Source organism: Leptinotarsa decemlineata, unplaced genomic scaffold (assembly GCF_025532065.1).
Source record: "Leptinotarsa decemlineata unplaced genomic scaffold, Ldec_3_MD MMD2_tig00000008_RagTag_RagTag, whole genome shotgun sequence".
Lineage (NCBI taxonomy): Eukaryota > Metazoa > Arthropoda > Insecta > Coleoptera > Chrysomelidae > Leptinotarsa > Leptinotarsa decemlineata.
The window spans coordinates 714,090-727,145 of record NW_027412537.1 but is presented as its reverse complement, the minus strand read 5'-3'; the positions used below and the strand labels follow the sequence as shown (position 1 = coordinate 727,145).

General features: G+C 33.4%; 1 non-coding gene across 1 annotated transcript; it reads left to right on the top strand.

Annotated features, from left to right (window-relative positions):
* Positions 1 to 9,879: 9,879 nt before the first annotated feature.
* TRNAV-CAC (transfer RNA valine (anticodon CAC)) lies at positions 9,880 to 9,952 on the top strand. Its single transcript has one exon. It is a non-coding gene; the product is annotated as a tRNA-Val (tRNA).
* The last annotated feature ends 3,104 nt before the right edge of the window (positions 9,953 to 13,056 follow it).

Here is a 13,056-nt window from a genome sequence, read left to right as displayed (position 1 = left end):
CTCTTCCCCGCATCTCACGTGTCTCAGTCTTGCTATCGCTTCGTATTCACAGAGTACATGTAGTGCGGTTTCTTCCGCTTCTTGACACAACCTGCATTGGGTTTCTTCTGTCAGACCCATGTTGCACATATATTTCCTGAGTCGGCTATATACCCCTTTGGTAGACCCACCACTACCCTTACAACCTTACGGTTGTGCTTCAGCAGGTCTTCCGTGAAACTGGGCGATGGTTTCTATATGAACCCTTTCACCTGTCTCATTCCTTGGAGCTTATTCCACTAACTAATCGATTCGGCTTGCATCCATGAATGTCTTCATACATGCTTTCGCTATACCCCGCAGAAGGGTTCTGGGCCGATCATAGCATTGGATGCGCCTTCACGGGCAAAAACATCAGCTTCCTCAGTGCCCTTGTGACCCTCATATTCGGGTACCCAAGCTAGATTGACTCTATTTTGGGTACTTAGCTCCTTGAGTGCGCTCAAACAGCTTCCCACCAGTTTTGAGAAGACTTGAAATGAGCTGAGCGCCTTAATTGCCGCCTAGCTGTCGGAAAAAATGGCAATGGTTTTATTTGTGACTTTTTGTCTGTTTATTTCCCATATACAGTATTCCATGGCCGCTACTTCTACTGTAGTTACTACGCTACTTCTGCCTGCAACACAGTTGCATTATGTCCGAGGCTGAGTGCGATTCTCGTCTTTACTGTGCCTCCGTATATAGAGGCTCCCATTCCTTCTTGGGTCTTTAAGCCACCTGTATACCAAGTTTCTTCCGCTTTTACCGATGGGCCGTTTTGCCAGTCCTCTCTACCACTGCGGAATTGAGTTATTCACGGGCCTTCCTGGTATTGGATCTGCCTTCAGTTCAAGAGGACGATCTTTCCCTTTAAGATAATCACTTGGTGATCGAAACACCTGTCGAGGTGTTTAAATAACGGTATGTTGTTGGGAAAAAACTCCAATTTCATTCATTACTACACCAAAGGTTCCAAACAGTGCATCACAAACATCTAGATTTATTGATTTCAGTTCCCAAAAACTGAATAAATGACTCCTCTTGAATTTTTCCGATATCAAATTGAAAGCTCATATCAAGCAACCTGGGACGATACGGAAATATAGACATAATTAACGAAATTAGAAGAATACCCGTTAATTTCAGCTATAACTTTGATAACATTTTTCCCAATTTCGTACCTTTACTCAAGGGGAACTTGGAAAGCATATGGTCAGGAAAGTTCAGATCCGTCATTTTGTGTTGTGGCAAATAGTGTGAGCTATCAAGAATAAACCTACACGTACTGGTATTCTTTCTATAAACATAAAATTCTGAACCTTGGTTACTTCCAATCACTGTATATGAACTTAATATTTAGGGTCCTGCTGTAGGGAGTTAAAACAAAGAAAAATTATCAAAAGATCGAAGGTGAAGATGTTTTCTATCTGAAAGCAGACAAACACAATAAGGTGGTGATATGTCTGATAATTATGAGAGAATTGATAATTTAATAGAGAAACGGTTCCTATTATAAATTACCGAAGAACATATTGCTTGAGATTTTGTTAGAGTGAAAAAGTGGCAAAAATTGATCACACTGGTTTTGAACAGAAGCCTAGGAGTTGAAACAAAGAAAAATTATCAAAAGATGGAAGGTGAAGATGTTTTCTATCTGAAAGCAGACAAACACAATAAGGTGGTGATATGTCGGATAATTATGAGAGAATTGATAATTTAATAGAGAAACGGTTCCTATTATAAATTACCGAAGAACATATTGCTTGAGCTTTTGTTAGAGTGAAAAAGTGATCACACTGGCTTTGAACAGAAGCCTAGAGGTTTCTAATCATACAGTTCCTGAAATATACGGATATTCGGTGTACCAAAAATTCACAAGCCTGGTAAGTCGGTGCGAACATTCGTCTCAACCATAAATTTCCCTACTTATAAAATGCTAAATAGCCAACAGTTCAAAACTCTCTCAATCCCATAACTGAGCTAAAGTGCTGTTTATTCACATGTAAAGGATGTAGAGAGATGGAGATATTTCAGTATCACTTGATGTATCCTCATTGTTTTTACATGTCTCTATACCAAAAACTATTGAATATTTGAGGGATCTTCTGAGGGTCAACGGTCGCAGTGGAAAAGTAATCGAAGACATAATGCCGAAGACTAAAATGCTTCATTAACGGAGTTAGAGCATTAAGTCACAAATTTTATGTCCTGAGAGATATTCTCTCGAGAAAAAACATGATTATTTTGTACTATAGTCTCGCTGAATCAATCATCAGATACTGCATAGTCGCATGGGGTGGTGCATTACCTCATTACAATCTTTACAGACAGCACAAGACATCTTGATTAAGATCATATTAAAAGAAGATAGATTATTTACCACTCTATGGAGATACCTCAATATAAAAACACTCTTCATTTATCAATCATTACTACGAATGTATAGTACGCATAAAAAATTCATGGTGAAAAAAACAAAGGTAACCAGATCGACTCTCAACAATAACCTTAAAGTTCACTCTTTCAAAAAATCTGTATCCCAAAGATCATTTATGTATTTCGGTCATAAATTTTTCAACCTTATCCCACCCGAACTTAGAAAAAAAAAATAATAACTAGGAATACGTCTTAACAAGTTCTTCAAAAATATTACCAATTTCGTCCCACCTCACAGCATTAAAAATTTACTGACTTTAGTACAAAACATAAGGAACCAAACCACGCCACATAATTCAATTTTACTTTAATTCGATTTAAAGAGTATGTTCTCTAACATACCGTACAACGAGTGTAATCCCCTCATTTTAGACCTATTAGATCAATCCAATCCAACTTAAACTTTACTTAAATTTTGCATTTCCCAAGATTTTTTTGTCTTTAACAATAAATTTTACAGTCAACCTGATGGCCTAGCAATGGGTAACCCTCTTTCACCTTTCTTGGCTGACATTTTCATGGAAAATTTAGAAAATTCATTCATAATTAATAAAATTGATAATATTCTCAGTTGGCACAGATATGTTGATGACTGCTTGGTTTTCATAGATGGCAACTCTATTGTAGCACATGATATCTTTAACTCCTTAAATAACTTGCATCCCAAAATCAAATTTACACTTGAAATAGAACAAGACAATAAATTAAACTTTTTAGATCTGACTATAACAAAAACTTACAACAAATTAGATTTTTCCATTTACAGAAAACCAACCCAGACTGATCATGTCATTCCTTTCAATTCATTTCACCCCATGCAACATAAATTGGCTTCCTTCAATTGTTATGTTAACAGATTGTTGAACACTCCCTTATCTCCCTCCAATTTTAATTTAGAATTAAATAATTTAAAACAGATTGCTGTCAACAATGGTTATCAACCATATATCATTCACAAATTAATCAGTAAATTTAAACTCAGATCAGATAGAAGATTGGCCTTTAACTCCACCACCTTGGTTAATTCACCTTCTGTGAGATATTTTTCCTTACCGTATTTTGATCAAAATATGTGTACTGCTATTTCCAAATTTATAGAAAATACCATACCTGGTACAAAAATTTCCTTTAAATCTCAAAACAACTTAAGTAACTTTTTAGTAAATTCTAAAGATAAAATCAACAAATTGAACTGTAGCGGAGTCTACAAGCTTAACTGTTCTGATTGTTCGGCATCTTACATTGGTAGAACCTGTAGACCTCTTTTCACTCGTATTAATGAACATATAAAAAAACCTGATAAATCTGCTTTTGGCCATCACATAAAATTTCACAACCACAACTTTAGTCCCAATAGAAATTCCAAAATATTACATAAAATAGATGATAAAAATTTCCTTAGACTTGACTTGTTTGAAGAGTTGGAGATTTCTAAAGAACTTTCCAACAATGATCATTGTCTGAATACTCAAGTAAACTTGAACAGAGATTTCCTTCCCCTTCATAAGAGGATTATGAATTATTAATTAATCACAGTTTATTAATATAATTTATTCAATATTTTTCCTCTACATATTCAATCAAACCCATAATGGACCACTCCTCAAGTTGGTACCATTATTTTAACATGACACTTGACACATTCTGTCTCAAGTTGTCCTTCTTCATAAAATACTTTGACTGAACCACATGGCCTGAATCCAAAAAATGTATTTTTTGGCTATAAGCCTATTTTATTTTATATAATTTTAAATATTACAATGTACAATTCACTTATCATGATACTTCCTGTTGTCTGACAAGTAAGTAATCTCAAACAATTTTCCAAAATTTTTTAACCTTAAAATTTCACAACTTCTATTTCACTAAATTCCCTTGTCAACTAGATCACTTACTTTCAGGTGAGCACTGATGATGACAAAAGTCGAAAGCGCTTTGCAAGAATTTTAATATATTATACACTTTAATACAAAACCTCTTCGATTCATTAATTACTTTCCAATACCCCATATAAAAATGATATCCGATGATGTGTGTCCATCGAAATCACACAACTTCCATAGTTTCTTGAGTAGATTAACTTGGTGATGACAGTTTTCTTGTCATCTAAACAGATTTCGAAAAAGAAATTGTTGAAACAATCAGACTCATTTTTTGAGATTCTTTGTATTCATGAAAATCACACAACTCTTATAGAATCTTGGGTAGATCGATATAGTAAAAACTGTTTTCTTGTCACCCATACAGATTTGCGATAAAAAAATTGTTGCAACAATCAGACTCATTTTTTGATATTCCTTGTAGAATTGGAACCAAAAGATGTGCGTTCATGAAAATCACACAACTCTTATAGAATCTTGGGTAGATCGATATACTGAAAACCGTTTTCTTGTCACCTCTACAGATTTCAATAAAACAATTGTTGCAACAATCAGACTTACTTTTCAAAACACCTTGTAGAATTGGAAACAGAAGATGTGCGTTCATGAAAATCACAGAACTGTTATAGAATCTTGTGTAGATCGATATAGTGAAAACTGTTTTCTTCTCACCCATACAGATTTCGATACAAAAATTGTTGCAACAATCAGACTCACTTTTTAAAACATCTTGTAGAATTGGAAACAGAAGATGTGCGTTCATGAAAATTACACAACTGTTATAGAATCTTGTATAGATCGATATAGGAAAAACCCATACAGATTTCGAGAAAAACATTGTTGCAACAATCAGACTCACTTTTTAAAACACCTTGTAGAATTGGAACCATATGATGTGCGTTCATGAGAATCACAAAACTCTTATAGAATTTTGGGTAGATCGACATAGTGAAAACTGTTTTCTTGTCACCTATACAGATTTCGATAAAAAAATTGTTGCATCAATCAGACTCATTTTTTGAGATTCCTTGTAGAATTGGAACTAGAAGATGTGCGTTCATGAAAATTATACAACTCTTATAGAATCTTGTATAAATCGATATAGTGAACCCCGTTTTCTTGTCACCCATACAGATTTCGAGAATAAAATTGTTGCAACAATCAGACTCACTTTCTAAAACACCATGTAGAATTGGAACCATATGATATGCGTTCATAAAAATCACATAACTCTCATTGAATCTTGGATAGATGAGCAAAGTGAAATCAGTTTTCTTGTCACCCATACAGATTTCGAGAATAAAATTGTTGCAACAATAAGACTCACTTTTGAAAACACCTTGTCGAATTGGAATCATATGATGTGCGTTAATGAAAATCACACAACTCTTATAGAATCTTGGGTAGATCGATAGAGTGAAAACTGTTTTCTTGTCACCCATACAGATTTCGATATAAAAATTGTTGCAACAATGAGACTCAATTTTTAATACACCTTGTAGAATTGGAACCATATGATATACATTCATGAAAATCACATAACTCTCATAGAATTTTGAATAGATAAACACACTGAAAACCGTTTTCTTGTCACCCATACAGATTTCGATAAAAAAATTGTTGCAACAATCAGACTAATTTTTTGAGAATCCTTGTAGAATTGAAACTAGAAGATGTGCGTTCATTGAAATCATAAAACTCTTATAGAATCTTGTGTAGATCGATAAAGTGAAAACTGTTTTCTTGTCACCCATACAGATTTCGATAAAAAAATTGTTGCAACAATCAGACTCATTTTTTGAGATTCCTCGTAGAATTGGAACCAGAAGATGTGCGTTCATGAAAATTACACAACTGTTAAAGAATTTTGGGTAGATCGATAAAGTGAAAACCGTTTTCTTGTCACCCATACAGATTTGCGATAACAGAATTGTTCCAATTCTACAAGGAATTTCAAAAAATGAGTCTGATTGTTGCAACAATTTTTTTATCAAAATCTGTATGGGTGACAAGAAAATGGTTTTTACAATATCGATCTACCCAAGATTCTATAACAGTTGTGTGATTTTCATGAACGCACATCTCCTGGTTCCAATTCTACAAGGAATCTCAAAAAATAAGTCTGATTGTTGCAACAATTCTTTTATCGAAATCTGTATGGGTGACAAGAATAGGGTTTTCACTATATCAAACTACCTAAGATTCTATAAGAGTCTTGTGATTTTCATGAACGCACATCATATGGTTCCAATTCTACAAGGTGTTTTAAAAAGTTAGTCTGATTGTTGCAACAATTTTTTTCTCGAAATCTGTATGGGTGACAAGAAAACGGTTTCCACTATATCGATCTACCCAAGATTCTATTAGAGTTGTGTGATTTTCATGAACGCACATCATATGGTTCCAATTCTACAATGTGTTTTATAAAGTGAGTCTGATTGTTGCAACAATTTTTTCTCGAAATCTGTATGGGTGACAAGAATACGGTTTTCACTATATCGATCTACCCAAGATTCTATGGAAGTTGTGTGATTTTCATGAACGCACATCATATGATTCCAATTCTACAAGGTGTTTTAAAAAGTTAGTCAGATCGTTTCAACAATTTTATTCTCGAAATCTGTATGGGTGACAAAAAAACAGTTTTCACTATATAGATCTACCCAAGATTCTAAAAGAGTTGTGTGATTTTCATGAATACAAGGAATCTCAAAAAATGAGTCTGATTGTTTCAACAATTTCTTTTTCGAAATCTGTTTAGATGACAAGAAAACTGTCATTACCAAGTTAATCTACTCAAGAAACTATGGAAGTTGTGTGATTTTGATGGACGCACATCATCGGATATCATTTCTATATGGGGTATTGGAAAGTAATTTCATTTTTCCCTAAATTTGTATTGTTGATGAGAAAACGATTATCAACGCGTCAATCTGCTCAAGATTCTATAAAAAAGTTAAACACCAAAGAGTCTCAATAATTCCACGTTCAACCTATAGTGAATAGGTATTTCCAGCCACAGATATTAGTACGGGTGCTGATAATTTTGTTTCCCAACCACAGATTTTTATTTTCTTCTACGTCAGCATGTGTGGCCAGAAATCTGTGGATAACTTCACGCCAATAATCAGAGCTATCTACAGTTCAGCAACAAATTTTATAAACAGGATTCAGGTTTACCAATGGGCTCACCTCTTAATCCACTTTTAGTAGACATATTCATGAACAATTTGGAGACCACTATAGTAAATTCCAACCTGAGTAAAAAACATATTCATTTTTGGTAGACGATATTCTCGCCTGTTTCAGAGGTACTACATGACAGCTGAAACAATTTATGACATTCATGAATATTCTCAATAGCAACATTCAGTTCACATTCGAAACAGTGATAGAGAAAACAGAGATAGAGAAACAGATAAATTTCTTAGACCTGACCATTACACACAATCAGAATAAATTTTAGTCCAATGTTTTCAGAAAACCTAGCTATACAGACAGCACCATCCCAAGCGATTCTTTCCATCTCATTTCCCTTTCAATGTTCGAGAAACCTGAAGTTTATAAGCTTAAGTGTCCGGAGTGTAATAGTGTTCATGTGGGACAATTTGGCCGACATTTCCAAAACGGTATGCTGAACATAAAAGGTCCTTCAGACTAGGAAAAAATGATTTAACATTTTCAAATCATTCCTTGGCATGCAACCACAAGTTTCCGAATCTAAACGATACGGAAATTTTGCACTATGCAACGAAGGGTTACAAACTCAATTATTTAGAATCCATGGAAATTCACAAGCATAAACATTGCGGGTGCAACCTGTTAAATGATCAAATCGATTTAGTTTACTCACCGGTTTTTAAATTGGCACTTCCGCATTGTAAACTGTAAATTCAGGTACTAAATCAAGCCAAAAGTACCTCTATTAGTACCTACGCAGGGGTGGTATATAAGGGCTAATGTAATGAACCATTGTTAGTTTATTGCAAAAGTTTCAAAATGTCTGTATAGGACGAAACTGCAGTAACGTTCGTTACAAATAAAAGTGGTAAAAAACATAGAAAGTTTTCATTTCTCTTTTCCTAATTATAAAATTTAGTAATGGTATTTTTATTCTGTCCATTCCGTGACGCACCTAAAAGGCATAAAAGGAAAGCCAATCCCTGTTGTCACCGTTGGTTCCTCCTTATTATTACAACAATTTTTTTTGTTTGATTATATATTATATATTCGCAACTAATTTATATATAAAACAAATTTGAAAGCAACTGGAAGGGTGCCGAAATGCAATACAGGCATCTTTGCCAAGGCAATTTCTGTTCCTAAACCAGATGCTTCTATATAGCAGTAACTAAAATATATATATTGTTATCAAATAAGTTAATAAATTGAAATGGAAATTGAAAATTGAAATATATTCTGTGATCATTCGGACCATCACCAAGTACTCAATATCATTATTTATGGTATTAAAAGATAACTTATAAACTTCGTAGAATATCACTTGTGCGTAGGTATTTCAAGACTATTCAATATATAATGTTCTAGAAATCTTTAGGTTACTTACTATTTGTTGCTCATAGTTGCGTAATAGTCACAAAAATATTTTTTCAAGTTCCGACGATATTCGTTGGTTCATCAGTGACGGTAACGGCTTCAAATATCTACCTTATTTCTCCCTATATTTGTAATTTCTTAGAGATACCAATATGACAAATACCAACTTGAACTTCATTAAATCTATCTATTTTTTATATGACTTCAAAAGGTATCAAGTAGATATTGTTATTATTTGTTAACCTAAGAGATCATTGAATGTAAACCTTATAATCCCAATTTTTTTGAAGGGTTTGAAACACAAAAACATAGAAGCAAATAACGACAAGCGTTTATAAAAATTGTGTAATTGAAGTACATTTTTGCAGAAAAAGCAATTTAAATAAAACCTATCATATTTATATTCAAAAACACGTTTCCAAACGTACTAAGTAAAATGTTTGTACTGAGTTCAGATAGCAAAATCCTGGCTGGTATAGGCCGTAGTCGACTGAATCTTGAAGTACCAAACGTTTCTTCCATTACTGCGCAGACATCTTCGGTGTCATACGCGTTGGCAGGAGGGCGAAAGTAGAATCTCATTACTGAGTAACTGAAATTTGAAATTTTCGGTTGAACCGGTATATATTTTCAATTGTAGTAGTAGCAATAATGATTTCAATAAACTATATCTTTATTTCGAAAATCACATTTTTCATCCCACAAACAACTCGATGGCGCCAAGTAGAATGATTTCGTTTTCATCCAGTATATATCGCCTTGAAAAATGGTCAGCCTTTGTAAAGTTCCTGAACAACTTCAATGAATATAAATTGTAAGTAAACAAACATTTTCCTTTTCCTTCTTTCCCTATGCGTAAAAAATTATATTAATGGTGAGATATGTTATGTAATATATGTAGGTACATTTAATTCTGAATAAAGCATGCTGATTTTGTTTTTGGTACAAATATTGCTAAATATAACTTTTATTCGACAGATATTGTTAAGTTTTCGTAGTGTAGTGGTTATCACGTGTGCTTCACACGCACAAGGTCCCCGGTTCGAACCCGGGCGGAAACAGTTTTTTTTTTATTTTCGACATGCATGAATTGGAAGGGGTACATTGTCGATAGAGAATTATTTTTGAGAAAGAAAGTTTTTGGCTTTCTTATTCTCCATTTTCATACAAAAAATGTGGGATTCTACCAAAGAAAAAGTTGAAACAATTATGAACATTGTTTTGGGTTTGAATCAGATATTATTCACAGGATTGCTACACAATATAGTATATGAAAGAGGTAACATTTCACTTACATGGATAACTGTCATCCTTAATGGCGGACATCCGACGTTTCGGAATTAGGCCTTTGCCTTATTGTCTCTTCAGCACCAATCTGGATAACATTACAAGATGAAGCACCCAATTCATGTATTGAATTATGGCATTATGTCACGAATGCATTAAATCTTTTAAATAAGTACAGATGGAGATGTAGAAAGCCAAAAACTTTTTCGATATGCATGTTGTGAAGAGACAGTTTAAGTTATTTTGAGAAACAAGTAAAATCTTGAGAAGCATAATTTGGAGTTTGGGTTTCAGTTTTATTTGTAAAAATAATAGTTATACAGGGCATAGCATTCCTGTATGAAATATTTCAGGAACATATTTCAACTTTGCAAACGCTTTTGTGACTTTTTGTGACTCAAAATTTTTACTGCGACTGGAGAGTTTATTTAATGGCAACAACTCTCAAATATGATAGGGAATTCAATTGAGAATATAGTTTTGACAATCTGAGCGCGCCGATTCAGAGATATTCTGGATTCCAAAAAATATTTTTCCGAAAATTCAAACGAGGAGTTTATGAAAATGGTTTTCAAATCGACACATAAGATTCTGAACAAGAATTCATCCATATACCTATTAACTGTTTTCAAAATACAGGATAAGGAAATTCAAAAGTTATTATTTTTTTCAATAACTTCTCAAATATTGATTATTCAAATAATCACAGCTAAACTAAAATAACAAAAATTCAATATGGAATTGCTTTTTGTCTCTCTCTGCAGGGTTCGCTGTTCTTGAAATATTCAATTCATATATTCTACAATTTAAAAAAATGTATGAATAGATATAGCGATAGTTACAAATAACTTTTCAATCCCGTACGTAATTTTTAAAAAATGTTGGAGATTTGAAATCTTATGAAGTGGAATCGCATATCTAATTGTACACTAAGTGTTCTAATAACTTAGGTTTGTTCCACATTAATCAATCACCAACTATATGTGAGAAAATAATTTTGAGATTTTTTTGATGGACCTTAAGAAATTATAAAACACTTTGAAAAAGTTGTTCGCTCCAGAAAAATGTGCCAAGATAATTTGAATTTTGATCTATCCTTCATTTGCCAGCTAAAATAATTTGATGTAATTTGAAGTAATGTGAGTGAGCAGATCGAACTCATACAAATAAATTCAGATGAATTTTTGAAAGAACACACGAAAAATCCATCTCCACGCCTGTGCAGTAATTAACCATACTCAAATGGCCAAATTTAACGAAAACTTTTCCACAATACAAAACACTTCTCCTATTCACTAAAAGATGTCGAAGCATGAAGCTTTCAGCACAGTGACGTCGTAATATGGACTGGCCATTGAAGAGAGAACGTTGATTTCAGCAAATAAAAAAAGATGAAGCGATTCATGTCTTGGTTTTTATGTCACTCATAAACTTAACGTCATATAAAACATAATGATGTTTTACGTGTTGCATATTTCCATTGTGGAAAGTTTGGGATTCGATTGGTCTCATGGTGCTATGCCGTGTGGTTGAGACGACGTGTGATCCTCAGGAAGAATATATGTAAAAGTGACGTCACGGCCAGTCCATATTATCATGTCTATGTTTCGATATTATATGAGAATACAATGCCGCAGTATACTTATATACAGTATTCCCACTTCGGATGATTTTTGGTTTGAATTTTCTACAGGTAGACCCAGGAGTTGCAGTCTCAGGTCTGCGCAAACGACGACTTTAAGACAGGCACGCAACCCTTCCATAGAGTAGAGTAGACATATACTTTATTGTCCAAGAAAATACAATCTTATTGACAAAGCTTGTTGAAAAATCTGGTATATATAGCACTTCAAAGAATAAGAGAAAAGAAACAATTCAAAAACACAAATACACAGAAACACAATTTGAACAAAACTAAATTCACATATCTAATAGATGAAATATAACAATAGAAAATAAAATTTAACAAATTGTAGACAAAATAGTTTGTATAGTTCCTTTCAAAAGATGTAAATGTATCCCAGTATAAAATATAATTTAAAGTATAGGTGTCAATATAAACAACAAAAAAAACACCTATCACAGCAAAGTTCCATTGTAATATTCATCAAGATTGTAGTACGCTTTAGTTGCAAAAGGGCATCTTTAACAAGATTTCTGAACTTTTTATAGCTTTTTTCCTTCCTAATTTCGTAAGGTATTTGATTATACAGCTTTTTACTTTCATAAATTATAGAATACTTTGTCTGGCTTGTTTTTGGAACAGGAAGATGTATTTTATTTTCAGTTACTCAGTTACTTGCCGGGTTATGTAATTTGTAGGTTCCGGAGTTCCAACCATGTTATGTTTTTTCTAAATCAGGCAAACAGTTTCAAGTATGAAAATACAAGTAACAGTGAGAATTTTTTCTCTCAAAAATAATGGTCTGCATGACTCACGTACTCCCACCTTGCATAAGTATCTAACCGCTCGCTTTTGCAAAACAGACACTGAATGAAAAAATTGTTGACTGCAAAATCCCCAGAAGGCAACACCATGTCTCAGGTGGGAGTCAATCAGGGAATGATATACCATTTTCGATGTGGATGAACTCAGTTCATTTGAAACTATTCGAAGTGCATAACATCCTGATGCCAATTTTTTATTCAAAGCTGAAATATGTTGATCAAATTTTAACTAGTTATCCATGAAGATTCCCAGGAATTTGGATTGCTTTTTATTCTCAAGAATTTGTCCATTCAAGTATACTTTGTTAATATTACAGCTGAAGGTGAGAAGATTTGTTTTTTTAATATTAAAGCACAAGTAGTTTGCGTCACACCATTTTTTCACTTCTAAATCACTAAAGATATTTTCTTTCATATTAGAAGTATTTTT